The 16,309-nt window shown below is 37.4% G+C and overlaps 1 long non-coding RNA gene across 2 annotated transcripts in view; it reads right to left on the bottom strand.

Annotated features, from left to right (window-relative positions):
• LOC121659513 overlaps positions 1-15,942 on the bottom strand; it is a 28,599-nt gene extending 12,657 nt beyond the window's left edge. The window contains exons 1-3 of one of the 2 annotated variants that reach the window (XR_006014362.1): positions 13,472-15,942; positions 6,921-7,014; positions 3,278-3,354 (exon numbers count right to left, since the gene is read on the bottom strand). This is a non-coding gene — a long non-coding RNA (uncharacterized LOC121659513). Of the gene's footprint in view, positions 1-3,277; positions 3,355-6,920 lie in introns of both variants that reach the window. The other variant, XR_006014361.1, reaches the window with a different exon arrangement.
• Positions 15,943-16,309: the final 367 nt, after the last annotated feature.

The raw sequence follows: 16,309 nt of genomic DNA on the forward strand, positions 1-16,309 counted from the left end.
ATACAAAAATTCACAGAATAATTCCTAATATTATGGCACTGAGTGAATGTGGAGGGGAAAAAAAAGCCGTAATAACTCAATTTCAAACTTGTATCTCTCTTTGACTCTAACCATCCTTTTGAGTGTAACTGGCTGGATGTGCAGCATCCAAATTTCTCTTGCAAGTGATTTCCAGTAATGATGGCACCAAGAAAGCAAGCCTCACAAGAAAGCTATCTAATTTAGAAAATGCAAGTCTTTTCATATCACAAATATTTAGCTTTGATGTGAAATAATATTTTGGGTTGGTTTTTTTTCTCTAATTACTTACATGCTTTGAGTATTAAGCCAGGTTCTTTCCACTTCTTGAATCTCTGCATTTAATGAAGAACTGTGTTTAACAGCTAAAAATATGCATGTTTAATTATGTTTTAGGCATTTTTTCCTAGTGGAAATTAAGTTTTGAGTGAGGCTTAGGCTTCCAATGAAGAGGAAGAGGAGAATTAGCTGTTTCAGAATAGGATCCAGAAAGGAAAAGATGCTGGGAAAGGACAAGTTTGCATAGCACACTGGGGAACAGTACATTTGAAATAGCAGTTTGCTGTTTGCTGGAGAACAGTGGCTCCACGAGAATACTTCATATTCAAAAGGTCCAGGTGAGTACATACAAATGGTGGTAGAAAATTCTATCCAGTATTCTATATGTCTGTGGGTTTACTATTCTTTAGAAAAAAGAGAAGGGGAGAGAGAGAGAGTGGTAGGGAGAGAAAGAGAAAGAAGAAAGATGGAGAAGTGGTATTTAACATGTCTTTTAGAAAGTGTGGCCTGCTTGGGTCCAAAATTCTCCTTACTAAGAGAGGTTTAAAGCCATAAAGTTTCATTATAAGGCAGCATGCATTCAGTGAACAATGATTATTATGGTTAGATCCCATTTTGCTGTCCCTGTCCTGTGTCAGCAGTGAAATTCATGAAGCAAGAGAAAAAGGGGCTTGGTGCCATCAGCTGATGGCCAGGACTTGAAGGGTGCTGGAGGATTTTCTGGGTCCTTTCTCCAAAGACTGTTTCTGTACTTTAAATCAAACACAACATAGACTTGCTTTGCTCAGATGAAGAACCCATAAACTCATCTGCCTTCTGGTTTTAACCCTTGGAAGTAAAATGGGGCCAGAATATGCCAAGAGCACCCCTTCACAGACTTGCTTTGCTTCTGTTCCCTCAAATAACCTACACCTTAGTTCTTACATGTCTCTCCTGGGAGGTAGGTTATGTCAGTTTGAATCCCACAGGCAAAGGAGAGAACTCGATCCAGTGTGTCTCTTTCCTGGTTGAATGTTTGAATCTCTCTGGCCACTGCATTTCCCCTCAGCTACAACTGGAAGAAAAGCAGCCACAGCATTTTTGTGAGGTTGTGTCAGCCTGTGTCAGACCCTGCAGGAGCCTGGCAGAGAAATGCCTTGGTTCCACATCTGCATCGGGTTTAGGCCAGAGATAAGGATCTCCTGGGGTTGGGAAGACCTGGGCATGCACTGAAACAAAATTTTAAGACTTTGGAGAACCTTAAATCAATCAGGGAGGAATCAACTGATCTTAACAGCCTTCAGGTTTAGACATCATCGAGTGGGGAGTATAAGAGGAATTTTTTTGTCTTAGGCATCTCAGATCTGCCTGCTTAGGCCCTCTACTAAATCTAATGGAAGGATCCTGTTAAAGACAGAATCAGGATGTTGAATACTTGTGCAGTGTAATTGTCAGATGCCATAGGTTTCTAGGATTTGTGTTTACTTCTGTTCTTGCAAAAGGTATTTCTGTCAAAAAAGGGCATTTCCTCAGGGAATATTTCCATTTTAAAATAAAATATCTAAGTCTAACAAAGAAGCTGTTACTATTAGAAATACGGCTCTGATGAATGCAAAGAACTAAAGTTGTTCCAATAAAATGCTTGGGAGAATTTTACTTAAATTGCCTTACCCATCAGACATCTGTGCGTTTTCTCTTCTCTTGCTGTTTGAACACAGTCTATAATTAATTGCTGTAATAGATAGTTACTGGCATATACTCATAAGAACTGCAAAGATGTAGAGTCAAGTATTTCTGTCAAATATATACATTTTCAGAAATACTAGAGCAAAAAGAAAACATATTCTGTTTTATAACTTAACACATAAATTTTGCTGCAAGCATAAGGTTATGAGAAGAAAAGGAACTGAATTTCTGCAGACATTTGGCAATCTTAATTTTGTTTTGAAAAAAAATTACTTTATATGAAATGAAATTTCAAAATTATTTATAAGTTACTCAAACATCTAAGAAGTATTTTGAACCAGGACAGCATGCAATATATTATCAAAAATATAACTTTTGAAAAATAATTAAAAAGTTCAAATATGAGGGAAAAAAATTGAAACACTGAAACATGCAACATGGAAAAAATTCCAGCTTGTGTGACTACCCTGACTTGTTATAGTGCAAATGATGCCTCATAAAAATATAATGTGTAGAATTTTCTGATATAAGAATATTTTACTCTGAGATTTTTAACTCGCTGCGCATATAATGCTTCTAAAGACCTACTGGAATTAAGAAGAATGAAAAATAAAATTGATGATTTTGAGTTTCTGGGATACACCAGGAGCATGCCATTGTGTCAAGCTGCAGATATATGGTATGTACAGTGGCCTAATGCACATTTATTATCTGAATATATTGATTTGAAGCCTATGAGCACTATTTCTCAGCACTGTTCTTTGTTTTATCATTATTTTAGTGCTTGAGGATAAAAGAACACTGAAAAACTAATAAATCTTATTTTTTCTTCTTAAGGATTTATGCATTCTACTTCATTTTTTAAATTTCCTAACTAAATCTATGAAGATTTCTCTGTCAAATGTCTTGGTCATTCTTTTTGCTTATATTACGGTATAGTAGTTAAAGATAGAAAAACCTCAAACCCAAGGTAGTGTTTCTAACATTAGATAAGTGCACCTGCTTGATATTTTTTTTTTTTTAATAAATAATTATTGGAAATACATCTAGAAAATTAATTAGAACTTCTGCTCATAGGGTTGGTTTTCTATGCCTGTCCTCTTTTCCACCAGAATTATCAATCCACTTTATTACTGCGACACACTGGGAAACTCTCCAGCTGTCCAAACCAATATTTCCACCACTGTCAAAGCCAAGCTCTCCCTTTGCTGGCTGGCTGTCACACACCAGAGCCATCACATGCCTCCCTGCTGCTCTGGGCAACAGTGAGCCAGGCAGGAGCTCACTGCGCCTCACATGGTGAGCTCCGACATACCGTAGAGAGATGGCCTCTCCTTGATTTGCTTAAGCTGCTGTCATGAACACATGATCTCCCAAGAGCTGTACCAGTGCCTGTCAAAAATAAAATACTTTCCCTGTTAACATGATGTACTTGCTTAGGAACTGCATCAAATATGACTGACTTTTTCTGCTAAAAAGAAGGGTTAACCAACTAATCAAAATTTATTTTCCTGCTTTGAATGTATTTATTCATGCTGTGAAGGTAACTCATATTGGTTTCATCATCAAATTATATTTTTTGAGTATTCACTTCAAAATTGCAGCCAGCTGAACACCAGTTACTAGGCAATAGTATTACAGATTGGGGAACACTAAGTTATGCTCCTCTGCTGTCTTATCCGGAGACTTGCTTCAGGTCACAAGTGGAAATTAATTTCTTGATGTTACTTTCCTGTTAACTGGCTACAGATCCACATTACCATAGTCTGCATGACTGTCAGAGTTCACTCAGTGGAGGCTTAGTTCTGGAATAGCAAGGGCTTTGCAGGTCAAGCATGCTGTGCATTGGCAGAAATACAAGACCCAGTTCTGAGGTGAACTTCTGTCACTACCATGAAAATTACAGTGAGTATTGTTGGAAAAATATCTGGTTTTCAGATTTTCATGTTTGTGTTCCACACAAAGGCATAAAAACATAAGTAAAATCCAGAAATCTGATATATCAGTAAATATTCATATTTACTGTTTGAGTTGGTTACAGCTTTCCTAAAATAAATAAATAAATAGATTTCATTTGTTAATACTGCCTCACTTGAAATCCTTTATTCAAAATATCTTCCGGTTCACCAACTTTTAGCAAATCTAGTGACACTCAAAGAGATCCCAGCAAGTAACTTCTGGCATGGGGGTCCCAGAAGATCTGGTTCTCCTTATGGAGGGCAAAAGGGTCTAACCCAGGTTGGGGATAGTAAAGCCTACTGGCAGCTGGGTTTATTTGGTTTCAATCAGGAGACTAAACACAGATTCCAGAATGCTGGAAACCTGTGGAACAGTATAGAAGCTAGAAGTATTTAATCTTTTTTTTTTGGGGGGGGGGAAGTGAATACTAAATGTATTTTAAGTTCTGCTCTAATTTGAAGAAAGGAGAGCATGGTCTGAATGTGGAATCCTGCTTTTCAAGAAATGCTTATCAAAACACCTGAATACCTCATCACAGTTCATCACACCTAATAATCAGCACAAAATAACCCCTTATACCCTGTCTTTTCAAAATGCCTGGATTAAAATATCAGTATGGATTTGAGGCTGCACTTTTTACCATTGGCTACAGATAAGACTGGGTATGTGATGACAGGAAGAGTAGAGGACTCTTCAAACTGAAATGTTACAGTCACTTCATTTCATGTGTAAAAAAACCCCCTCTATTCTTTCTGTAGTTGAACTACACAGGTTATGTAGACTTACCTGGGGGCAAGAAATGTACAGAGAGGACTTCTCTTTCTTTCACTTCAAGACAAATGTGGGAAATTGTTAAATAGTTGCAGAGTCTCTGAATTAAGCCATAAACCCAGTTTCGGGAAACAAACAAACAAGAATCACTGATTAAAATAATTGCTCTCCAAAATACAGAAACTCTGTGGGTTAAATTTGAGTCCTTTTAATCATTCCTGCTGCATGCCAGGGCATGTGAAAGCTATTTCTCTCCATTATACTTACAATTCACTCAGCAAACTTCCAAAAAAAAAGAGAACAAAACGTAGAAAGAAAATCCACTGTCCATAACTAACCACACATAATGAAATTTACATTCAGAAGCCCATGTTTTTAGTGTTCTTTCATGTTTGAATTCATGAAACTAATTCCATTTCTCTATCAAGGTGCTATTTTGATAAAGAAGTGAGTGAAAAACTTTCCAGTACCCTTGGAATGCAACTTTTATAACCCAGTTAAAGAAATTGCTTAGACTCCAGGAAAGGCAGAATGTTTGTTTTTTTTTTTCTGTATTAGCACAACTCAAATTTTCCAGCATTCAAATAATTTCACAGAATCACAGAATGTGTAAGGTTGGAAAAGACCACAGTGGGTCATCTGGTCCAACCTCTCTGCTCAATGCAGGGTCACCCTAGATCACATGGCACAGGATTGCACCCTGATGGTTCTGGAATATCTCCAGTGAGGGAGACTCCACAGCTTCTCTGGACAGTCTGTTCCAGTGCTCAGTCACCTGCACAGTAAAAAAGTTCTTCCTCATATTCAGGTGGAACTTCCTGTGCATCAGTCTCTGCCCATTGCCTCTTGTCCTATTGCCTGGCACCACTGAGAAGAGCCTGGAAACATCCTCTGACACCCTCCCTTCAGATACTCATAGACACTGATGAGGTCCCCTCTCAGTCTTATTCTGGCTAAACAGGCCCAGCTCCCTCAGCCTTTTCTCATAAGAGAGAAGCTCCATTCATTCCCTAAATCATCTACATAGCCCTCTGCTGGACCTGCTGCAGGAACTCCATGTCTCTCTTGTCCTGAGGAGCCCAGAACTGGATGCAGCACTCCAGATGTGGCCTCATTAAGGCTGAGTAGAGGGGCAGGGTCACGTCCCTTCACCCTAATACACGCCAGGACACCAATGGCCTTCTTGTCCATAAGGGCACTGCTGGCTCATGGAGAGCTTGTTGTCCACCGGGACCCCAGGTCCTTCTCTGCAGAGCAGCTTTCCAGCAGGTGGTCCCCCAGCATGTACTGGTGTGTGGGGTAACTCCTTCCCACGCGCAGGACGCTGCATTTGCCTCTGTTACATTTTGGAAGGTTCTTTGCTGCCCATCTTTCTAGCCTGTTGGGGCCCTTCTGAAGGGCTGGGGTATCTGAAGAATGGCACAGCCATCTGGGGTATCGGCCACTTCTCCCAGCTTTGTGTTGTCAGCAAACCTGCTGAGGAGGCATGTAATCCTTTATCAGTTATGTGAATATGCTGTGGAAGTTCCATGTTTTATGAGCAGTTACAGAAGAAGAATTTGTCCAAGTCGTTACTACTTTATTTTTCTGTAATTAACTGTACTTCCTTCTTGCCTGATGGATCATGGGGAAGGTACAGTCACTGATTTACCTAGATCCTGTCTGTATATGACTGAGAAATAGGGATTATATGCTCACAACCTATAGATCACAGACTTGTAGTAAAAGCCACTAACTAAAAAACAGGAGTCCCAAGGTAAATCTTAGTTTAATGATTTCAAATGAGGACATAAGCCTGTATTTTTTCCATCTCTTTATCCTATGAACAGTATCCTTCTCAAAACAAATTATGTATGTAGCCTGAGAAACTGGGGAACTAACTTTATCAGAAAGAATAGATTTACAAGCCTTGACCCCCATCAGCAAGACAAGGGTCATAATTATAAAACTATTCCTTATCAAATGGAGAGGAAGGAAAGTACTCATTCATTATAACACAACCCACCTTCCCACCTCCCACCTCCCCCCCCCCCAAATATTCTCCCCAAATACAGTTTTAATTCCTTCTGGAATTATGAAATATGCTGCAAATCTGTAAATACTGTTGGAGGCAAAGAATTGATACATTCTTGAACTTGTTAGGAAGCTGAGCAATGCAACTTCTTGAAGAGGGAATGGGAAGCTATTAGGAGCTGATGGATGAATTAGAGGTAAATATAGTGACTCACCTAATTGAGGAGCTGCCTGTCCCATCCCACACAGCTGGACCTCTGCCCTGATCCCAGCTACAACCAGAGATATAATGCTTCATACCAATGCAGCCTGGAGATGGCAAACATATGGTAGTGGTGAAGATTTTCAAACGAATGTGTTATCTCCTTAATAAAAGTCCATGGGAAAAGTGAATTAAGAATTTTCTACCCTGATTACACAAAGTCTTTATTTTGAGATCTGTGATGGACACTTGCTCTGTTCCAAAGTAATGAGTTCACTGTAGTTCTAAGGGTTTTTATGTTCAAACAAAAAACATATATACCATCTTACAGCATAAGGATAAAGTAAAAGTGTAGAGTTATCTTTTTTGCAAAACCTGATTCGGGACAGTAAACTACTAAGAGCTACAGACTGATAGCACTCAGAGAGACTGAACACAGACAAAACATTAGTCATAATTAAATTGAAACTACCCTATGAATACCACCAATTAGAAAATTGTGTGCAAGAAAGAGGAAATAAAAAAGAAATAAAGAAAGAAAAGGCAGAGAGAAATGTGATTTTTGATAAAGATGAAAATGGATATGTATGACATCCTACTACATGAGATGGCCATTAGTTTATAGATGAAAATAGTTATTGATTACTCAGGTTACAGTCACCTATTGGAATTAATTGGATCTTTTGTTCAGCTGTTCATCCCAAGAAAAATTATCCCTAGCATCTCCAATAAAAAAACTCCAAACCTTACCAACGTACAGATTTATAAATCGTATTTTCACTCCTAGTATTTTAATCAAAATGAGCTCAATTGTGACAGCTAGATATTTTGCTTTTAACTTTAACAGAACTAAGATTTGACCTTAATTTTCTGTGTGTTCCTTTTATTTGTTGCTGTTGTATTAATTTTGATCCATATCTGCTTTCTTCGTTTTCATTTTATGGTGAATTTAAGATTCTGTATAAGCAAGAGAAAGGTAAATCCTTGAGACTTCCAATTTCAACCTGTGATCATTATACAAACACACTAGAAGCCAGAAATGTTTCATCCCACCCCCCAGCCTAAGAAAATCTCTTATGACTGTTGATGGAGACAGATTTAATTATGGCACAGTTTCACAGAAGCCTGAGCATATGAGCACAGAGTGGACATGAACCGTTGTCAAGGTCCATCTGGCAATGTTTCAACTGCCAAGGGCAAGACTAGAGATCAAAGGAAAGAGTCAAAAATCCTAATTGCTGTATGAAAGCCTCATGTAGACCAGGCTTGCTGGCAGACATTGATCAGATTCATTATTACGTTTGCTATTTCTAGTTGTAGAAGAAAAATGAGCCTTGCCTATGAATGTTTAAACAGGAAAGACGAAGAGATTCTGAAGAAAATCCTTTAGTCAGGGAGCACAAGACTTTTTTCCCTTAAATTCAAACTTATTTGAACACTAAGAGTTTAAATTTTAGAGTTAAACTTAAGTCCCTTGTGAACTGGAGCTTCCACCAGAATTTGCTTGTGTCTTCTAAGTCCTGATGGCCCCAAGTCCTGATGGCCTCAAGCAGAGTCACTTGATAATTGAGTTTTGGGATATAAAAAAAGGTGTTTCCTTTAACTGTTGCTTTCAGCATATGCCAGCAGCGACCTATAGGTATGAGGCTGCTGAGCTATTTTTGTGTAAGTCTGTGCACTTTCTTGGAAGTCATGAATTTCTTTAAGGAAAGGGAAGACAAAGGAATTGCTTGCTTCAAGAGACTGGAGAGAAAAAGAGCTGTCTCCTCCCTTCCCCTCTCCCCCCTTCCCCACAGAAAGGAAGGAGGTGCACACATGCACTTCCAACATTCCTCTCTCTTGAGGGTCAAAAAGTCCTCTCAATAAGAAGATGAATACATCTATGTAATCTACTCTTCTTTTCCTCTTAACCAGAGAATATTTATCTTTACTTGGCTGACTACACAAGTTTGGCACCCCCCAGACTGTTTGTAAAAATAATTGAATTTCCCAAAATTCAAAATACGTTTTGAAAAGTAAACCACACTCATATTTTGGAACGTGATTACTCAGATACAGCTGTTGGTAGGGAAGTGTAAGGTAAAATAAGCTTCAGAATTGGGGTTTTCATTGGCTGTATAAAACCTTTGGTGTTAGAAGGCCCAGATCAGTAGCTTGGTTAAAGCTAGGCAAAGGCAGCCGTTTTGTCGAAAATTGTTTCATACATCATCATACATGGTGATTTTTTTCGCCAGGTTCTGAGAAAAAAAAAAGTTAAAAATCAGTGGGTCTCTCTTTTCTCCATATTGTGCAAAGTCCAAATGACCTTTCACTATTGCTAGAGAGCTCTCTGAAGGCATTCTTTGATATTATCTAATCTCATTACTGAGAGAAGATAGAGTAACATTTTATTGTACACCATCTATACTATATATCTGATACTTCCTGTGTCTCTTAATAATTACAACACTGACGCATTTATTTTCTCCTGAGCATCTGAGTAAAATTACGTGGTCATTAGATGATCTTATTCAAATCTTTTCAGTAACCCCTTATCAACTTTCTGAGTGTTTATATAACCTTACAATCTGCAGCAGCAGAACTAATTTTTGAAGTGACATTTGAAAATTCATCATGAAGTTTCAATACAACACACTTACTTGTCTCATGAACTATTTCCCATTAATCCAATGGGAATTTTGCTATTTGAGTTCAGTGGGACAGGGACAGGACAAAAAGATACTTTACCCTGGGAATCATTCAGAATGCAGATTTCCTGACTTATTTTCTGATAAAACCTTTGAAATTTGATTTTTTTTTTTTTTTACATGATCAATATTTACTCTAACTGGCAGAAAAGCATTTTTACTTCTGCTTTATTTGTGTAAACTGTGAAAGGAGGAAGTGGGATGCAAAATTGCTGAAGAAACCTCCCAGACCAGAGGAGGGGGATTTTCTGTAGTCATCCAGTCCAAAATTCCCATGCTTCCAAGAGCAATATATCGATGCCTACTCCTCTTCCTGCCTTTCCATGTTTCCTTTCCTTACCATGGCATATGCATCCTCATGCTGGTCCCTCATTTCTGAAGTGATGAAATTCTTTTGCCCTCATTATTGAGAAATCTTGAGACAACTCAGTTTCATAAATCTTTTTTGGTTTTTGTTCTGAATTTCTTTTTTCTTCATATATACAAAGTTTATGGCAAAATAATGTTGACATAAAAATATGTCTGGAGCTTTCAAGACAGAACTGAAAACATTACTCTTAGTCTGTAGTTGAAACCTGTAATCAGGTGACAAATATCCTTTGACAGATGCATATGCACACACCAGACCAGATTATAAATTAGTCTCCAAAAGGGATTTTTTGTGGTTATGTCTGAGCTGCTCAGGCTGTACAAGGAGACCTGACAGAAATAGTTTATACTAGCTAAGTATTAAAAATAAGTCTCTTGATACAATTGGATTTCATTTGTACTAACTGCAAGTCTCTTCTTAAAAGAGGCAGTGTAAAATATCCTAGAAGGTATGAGTTTGGATTTGAAAACAAAGACTGTCTGGATATGTTTATCATGAGTTCTATTTTAATGTTTAGGTTATGTCTTCATGTCTTCATTTTTTTTTATACAGTAACTGATCACCAGTTGCAGAAGAAGCCTATCTGCCATCTATAGTATAAAGCCTCTCCTTTCTCGAGGATACAACCACAGGGATTTTTTCTAGACTGAGGAATTTTCCTGCTTTGGGTCCCTCTTCCTGGGCCATTTCACTGGATGATAAGTGCATCAGCAGAACTTAGATAGAAATGTTCATCATTAGTGAGAATATAAAAACACTTCCACATTTATTTTAAATAAGAATCACAGAATCAGCTGAGTTGGAAGGGACCCACAAGGATCGTTAAGTCCAACTCCCAGACCTGCACAGGACCATACTCAAGAGTCACACCATGTGCCTGAGGGCATTGTCCAAACACTTCTTGAACTCTGTCAGGCTGGTGCTGTGACCACTTCCCTGGGGAGCCTGTTCAGTGCCCAGCCACCCTCTGGGTAAATAATCTTTTTCTAATACCTAGCCTAAACGTCCCCTGACACAACTTCCCTCTGGTCCTGTTACTGGTCACCACAGAGATGAGATCGGTATCTGCTCCTTTTGCTTTTCTCCAGGAAAATAGTTTCATTGCCATGGATTAAACAGTAAGATACTGATAGAAAAGTTTTAGTTCTCTGTCTTTCAAATGCAGTTCCAAAGAGTATGATTTTTTTTTTTTGTTATTCATTCTCCAAGATTGCTGAAGTATCATATATGTTCAACCTTTCTGTATGACTATACAAGATAAATACTTTTAAATGGCACAGAGGAACAAATGAGAGAGATTAAATTGTGTTCTCTCAGAGGAATGTTGAACACCATGTGAATATCCACACTGCAGATGAAGAATTATTAGGATGACCTTAGGAGAGCATTTTAAAAAAAAGCTGCTAAAGAATGATATTTTTCTGTGGACACAATGCCTGAGAATGTTTAACTCATGTTGCAGGGGAAATGAAGAAAAAAATTTAGAGAGTCCAGTATGACAGATATACTCAGCTCAAAATACTCAAAAGGAACAAACAATTTATGTCCAGCTCATGACCCCAAATGATAGAAAGAAGTAATAAGCACCTTTGAATTATGGATGTGCCCTAAAAAGAGAGAGATGTTGTAAACACACAATAGCATAACTCACAGCATATACTGCAAATGCGTTCTTAGTTCATCATATTATTGAAAGATGCAAACACTTTTGACATTAAGTAACACTATTTATACTTAAAAATAGGAGTCTTCTAAATGACATTAGGTGTACTTACTAAAGAATACTATATACAGAACATCAAATTTTGGGGAAGCCATCTGTAAAACAAAAGTTCTATAATTTCTACTGCAAAGCAGTGGACATGCCTGCAAATACATGGCTGCATCATGACCTTATGTATTTCAAACTAACAGCACAGAGGGCCAGTCTAAGTGTGTCTTGTCTTAGGTTGAAACTGGCTGGCTGAGGCGCAGCTGGCAGTGCCGCAGCAGAGTGCAATGGTGGGATATTCATTTTGCTTCTCGGGAGATTTTCGGCATGTGATTATTGTACAGATGATGAATGAAAGGTCTGGGAATCAGGATGGCAATTCAGTACTGAGAAACTTGCTCTTGTTGTTGCTCAGCTGGGGAACACCACCTGCAACTCCCCAGCTGGGCAGTGCATTAAGATCAGAATGAGTGCCCCAGAGCATCCATACCAAAGATACTATATGGGCTACCAATTATCTGCGGGGCGAAGATGTAGCTTGACTTGTAGGTTCTGTAGTTTCTACAAGCCAGGCCTCTCACTTCCCAAGAAAGTGCTCTAACTTCTTGACAGTTCAGCTGCAAGGTGGGTATAGTTACCATGCGCTTCTCTCCTGGCAAATGAGATCCCAAGTGGCTAGAGGTTCCTAGCATCAACAAAGGTATCTTTAGGGTAAAAACGGAGTGATCAGCTTAGGAAGACTTCTGCCTGCAGTGAACTTCACAGGGTTTATATTTTCTCACCTAATGTATGTGAGTTGTTCAGACTACTAGTTCAATAGTAGGCCAGCCACTGAATCTGTGAGGGAAACAGTGCTTCACTGAAGCAACCTAACTGGAAAAGTACTCAAAGTACATTCTTGACTTTATCATTTTATACCTGCACAATGCATCAGAATACAGTGATGTCTGGAATGGACATGAGAGCTCTACTGAACATTAAAATCTGCATACACTACAGAAAAAAAAACAACAAAAAAAACCAACCCCAAACCCAAGCTTTTTCTGCTATTGCTATAACAGTTCCCCAAATGAAGTAAATTGTGTGATGAAAAATCTGTTTAAACTGTGATTGTTCATGGATCAATTCTAACATTTTTGTAAAAGACATCTCCTCCTCTCTCCAAATTTTAAAAAGCCTAAATTTTCTGCCACAGCTTGTGTCATAAACACAGCCTGAGACAATAACTTCTGAATCACGTTTCTGAACAGAGGAAAAAAATAAAGAGTGTGATAGAATGGGGATTGCTGATGGGTTGTCAGTATAACAGAAAACATTTCTATCCCTGGAAGTTGGGTGTTCTTTTCTGCCAGCTTAACAAAATATAGACTATTTTTTAAGCTTGCAACAAGAGGATTAGGTTTTCCTCTGCATTTAATTGTTTTAGCATTTGGGCAGATATAATTTTTTTAAGAGGAAGCATGATGAAAGAGATTTATCTGTAAGATTTTCTTAAGAGCTCAGAGTATTTATGGAGGTAGAAATTCAGCTTCTTGCCTTCTTGATGTCTAGCAATGGAATAAAATCTATACCATAATGCTGAGATAGTTTTAAAGCAGTATATATTTCTATGTTATATGTACAAGTATAGCTGTAACTTGTCAAGAGATGTAGACATATTAAGATGCTGAAAATTATATTTAATTAGAAATGCATAAAAGAAGAAGCATTCAATTATTTTGGCAGTCAAATTTACTTGAACATGTATCTTCATGCACCAAGAATGTATTGTAATTAATCACAATTATCTCTTGTACCTTTAATCTACACGTTAGGCCACAAATCTGTGTTGCGAAATATTCTTGAGAAGTCAGTTAGCAGACATTTGCTGTGGAAAATGAGTGAGTGACACATGAATATTACCTTGTATTTAGGGCACTTCCTGAAAGAAAAGAGTAACAAAGTCAGAGAAAATGCAGCTACAGTGATAAATGTGCCACTGAACGAGTTCTCAATGCAGTCAATAATTATACAATTTACCAAGTCCAGGATTATGAGGAAGAATTCAGACAGGCTAAGTTAAACCAAATTCTGAAATTACTGAACTGCCTGAGTCAACATGCCTCCATACTGCATGTTGCTGTTCCCCACTATTCTGGAAGGTGGTCTATGTGGACACCATTGCCCTGGCCTGGACTTCTTAGTTTCCATACATGAGTGGGCTAGAAAAACCTAATTCTTCTTATCTTGGTTCATATTCTTGCACCAAAAACCAAATGAAATACAAAATACAAAATTAAATACAATAAATATTTTTATTGAAGCAAAACAGATACCTCTGTTGTAGCACTCCTCCAAGTGTGCCAGTATGTGCAATTTTCTTGTAGATATAAAAGTATTTGCCTCAGAACTGTTTCATGATATAAATACTTCTCCCCAGCAATATTAAAAAGGACTACAAATCAGCAATGGAAAATTAAAAAAACAAAAAAAACCCAACAAAAAGCACCCCAAAGACCCTCTTCTACCCTCCCCAAAACCATAGCACTTAACCAACAGCCTTTAGCATGCCTTTTCCAAACTTTAACTAAAAGTGAATAAAATGCCTGGGGGAATTCAGTGGTATTCTCTCTGAAACAGGTTAACCGAGTAGCCTCATATGTGTCAAGCCTTCATTAAAAATTTTAGTCCATCTATATAAAAAGTTTCCTGGTGGTTCTAAAAACTTCACCAAGAAATATCTAAATGAAGTCTTACGAATCTCTGTTCAAACGATCTGTTGAAAAACTAATTAGATTCTCTGGATCCTTCAACACAAACCAAACTGAAGTGCATGTGAATCAATTCCAACTTGCTGAGTAAAGAAAAACGTAGGTGATCCTTAAACATGTAGAGGGAAAACACAAGAGCCTGGCAGTTTTAAAAATTATGTGTATCTACTTGTATAGATGCATGCATGAACAGAGCCCTGGAAACACCAAAAGAACTATAAACACAGGTAACTAGGAGTGAATCCTGGCCTCCTTCTTGCCAGGTCACTGTATTTCATAGCTTGTAAATGACATCCATTTTGGTACAAACATTAAGAAAATCAGAACTGCAGACATTCCAAAATATTTTATGCATCTTTAAACTGCTTCTTTCTACGAGATCCCAAAGGGTTGCCATAGAACTCATTGAGGGGTAATATACAATTCAGCATGAGTCATGGAGACATAACAAAGGAATAAACATTTTGTGGGTGAATGATGACAATGTGTATTCTGTTCTTATTCAAAATAGTCATATGCACTTTTATGTAATATGAAATAAAAATGGCATCTCTGTATGAATATTGAACAAAGTTGGCACATGTATGAGTGTAATGTAATTAAAATCTTACAGATAAAACTGTTGCAGATAAGTATTTCATGTGTCCTAGTCAGGCTAAATCAAAAACAAATGTTGTCATGGTGCATAAACACCTCTGCCTCAGAACTGCAGAAAACGTGTGATACAGAGATGGCACCATTTGTATGAACTTATGTATCTGTGAAGTCTGAGAGAACTGGATTAGGGTGAGGAACAGAGAAGTAATTTCTGAGAATAATAATTGAGAAGTATCAGGTGAAGACAACCTTAAAAGCCTAAAGGATGGTATTGAGACAGCTAACAGGATCAGGAAAAGATCCTAGTCATGTTCCTGTTCAGCTTCTGTATAGTGATCACTAAGTCTACTTCATTCCTTGAAAATTAACTATCTCATACAAGTTTTTAAAGATGAAATTACAGATTTCTTTCCCCCTGAAATATGAATTTCACATCTTCATCTGGGGTTTTTTTTTGCATTATTTTTTCCCCTCAATATTTTCAATGTAATTGTTTTATGTATTTTTAAATTTATAGTCATATGGGGTTCAGTGAATGTCATTCCTGACCTTTTTTTGTTAGGCAGCCATATAAAAGAGCTTATGCAAATCCTAACATTTCTTAATTCTTTTCAGTTCTTCAGGGGAGGAACATGCTCCTGAAAGCTCTGTTAGGATCTTTTTTTTTATGACAGAAAGGTGATAGAAAAAAGTTGCAACTTGGAACACGCTTGTCTGAAAACTAAAAGCAAATCTGAAATTAAACACAACACAATGTTTATGATAAGATAGATATGTAAAAAACATATGAGAGCATAGTGTATATTGCACATATATGTATTTTTTTCTGCATATCAGTCCAAACAGTTACGAATCATGACTGATTATATGCCCATAAACAGAAATATTTTCATTGCAAAAATTATTTTAAAAGCTCCAAATGTTTGAAAACAAATAACCAGCCCAAAAAAATACAATTAGTTTTAAGTTGCATTTTCCATTTTGTACTTCAGTATCTGCTTTTCAGCTTTTTTGGGTCCTTTCAGCACACATGGGTCATCTTTTTCAACTTTTCTGTAGCAGAAAAGCTGGAACATTTATATGGGGTTTTTGACAACACTGAAATTTTCTATAAAATCTTGTCTTTTTAATTAAAAACAGGGATTAAAACTGTAATTTGTAATTTATCTAGGTATAAGTTATGCTACTTGTACCTCAGAATGTCTTTTCCTATGTTATACACATTTACAGAGCCTAATTAAAGAGAGCTTGGATTTCAGCTGCAACTGTTAGGAACGGTTATAATAC

The sequence above is a fragment of the Corvus kubaryi genome, unplaced genomic scaffold, assembly GCF_017639235.1.
Source record: "Corvus kubaryi isolate FWS band 111438036 unplaced genomic scaffold, C.kubaryi_AGA036_p1.0 137, whole genome shotgun sequence".
NCBI classification, from domain to species: Eukaryota; Metazoa; Chordata; class Aves; order Passeriformes; family Corvidae; genus Corvus; species Corvus kubaryi.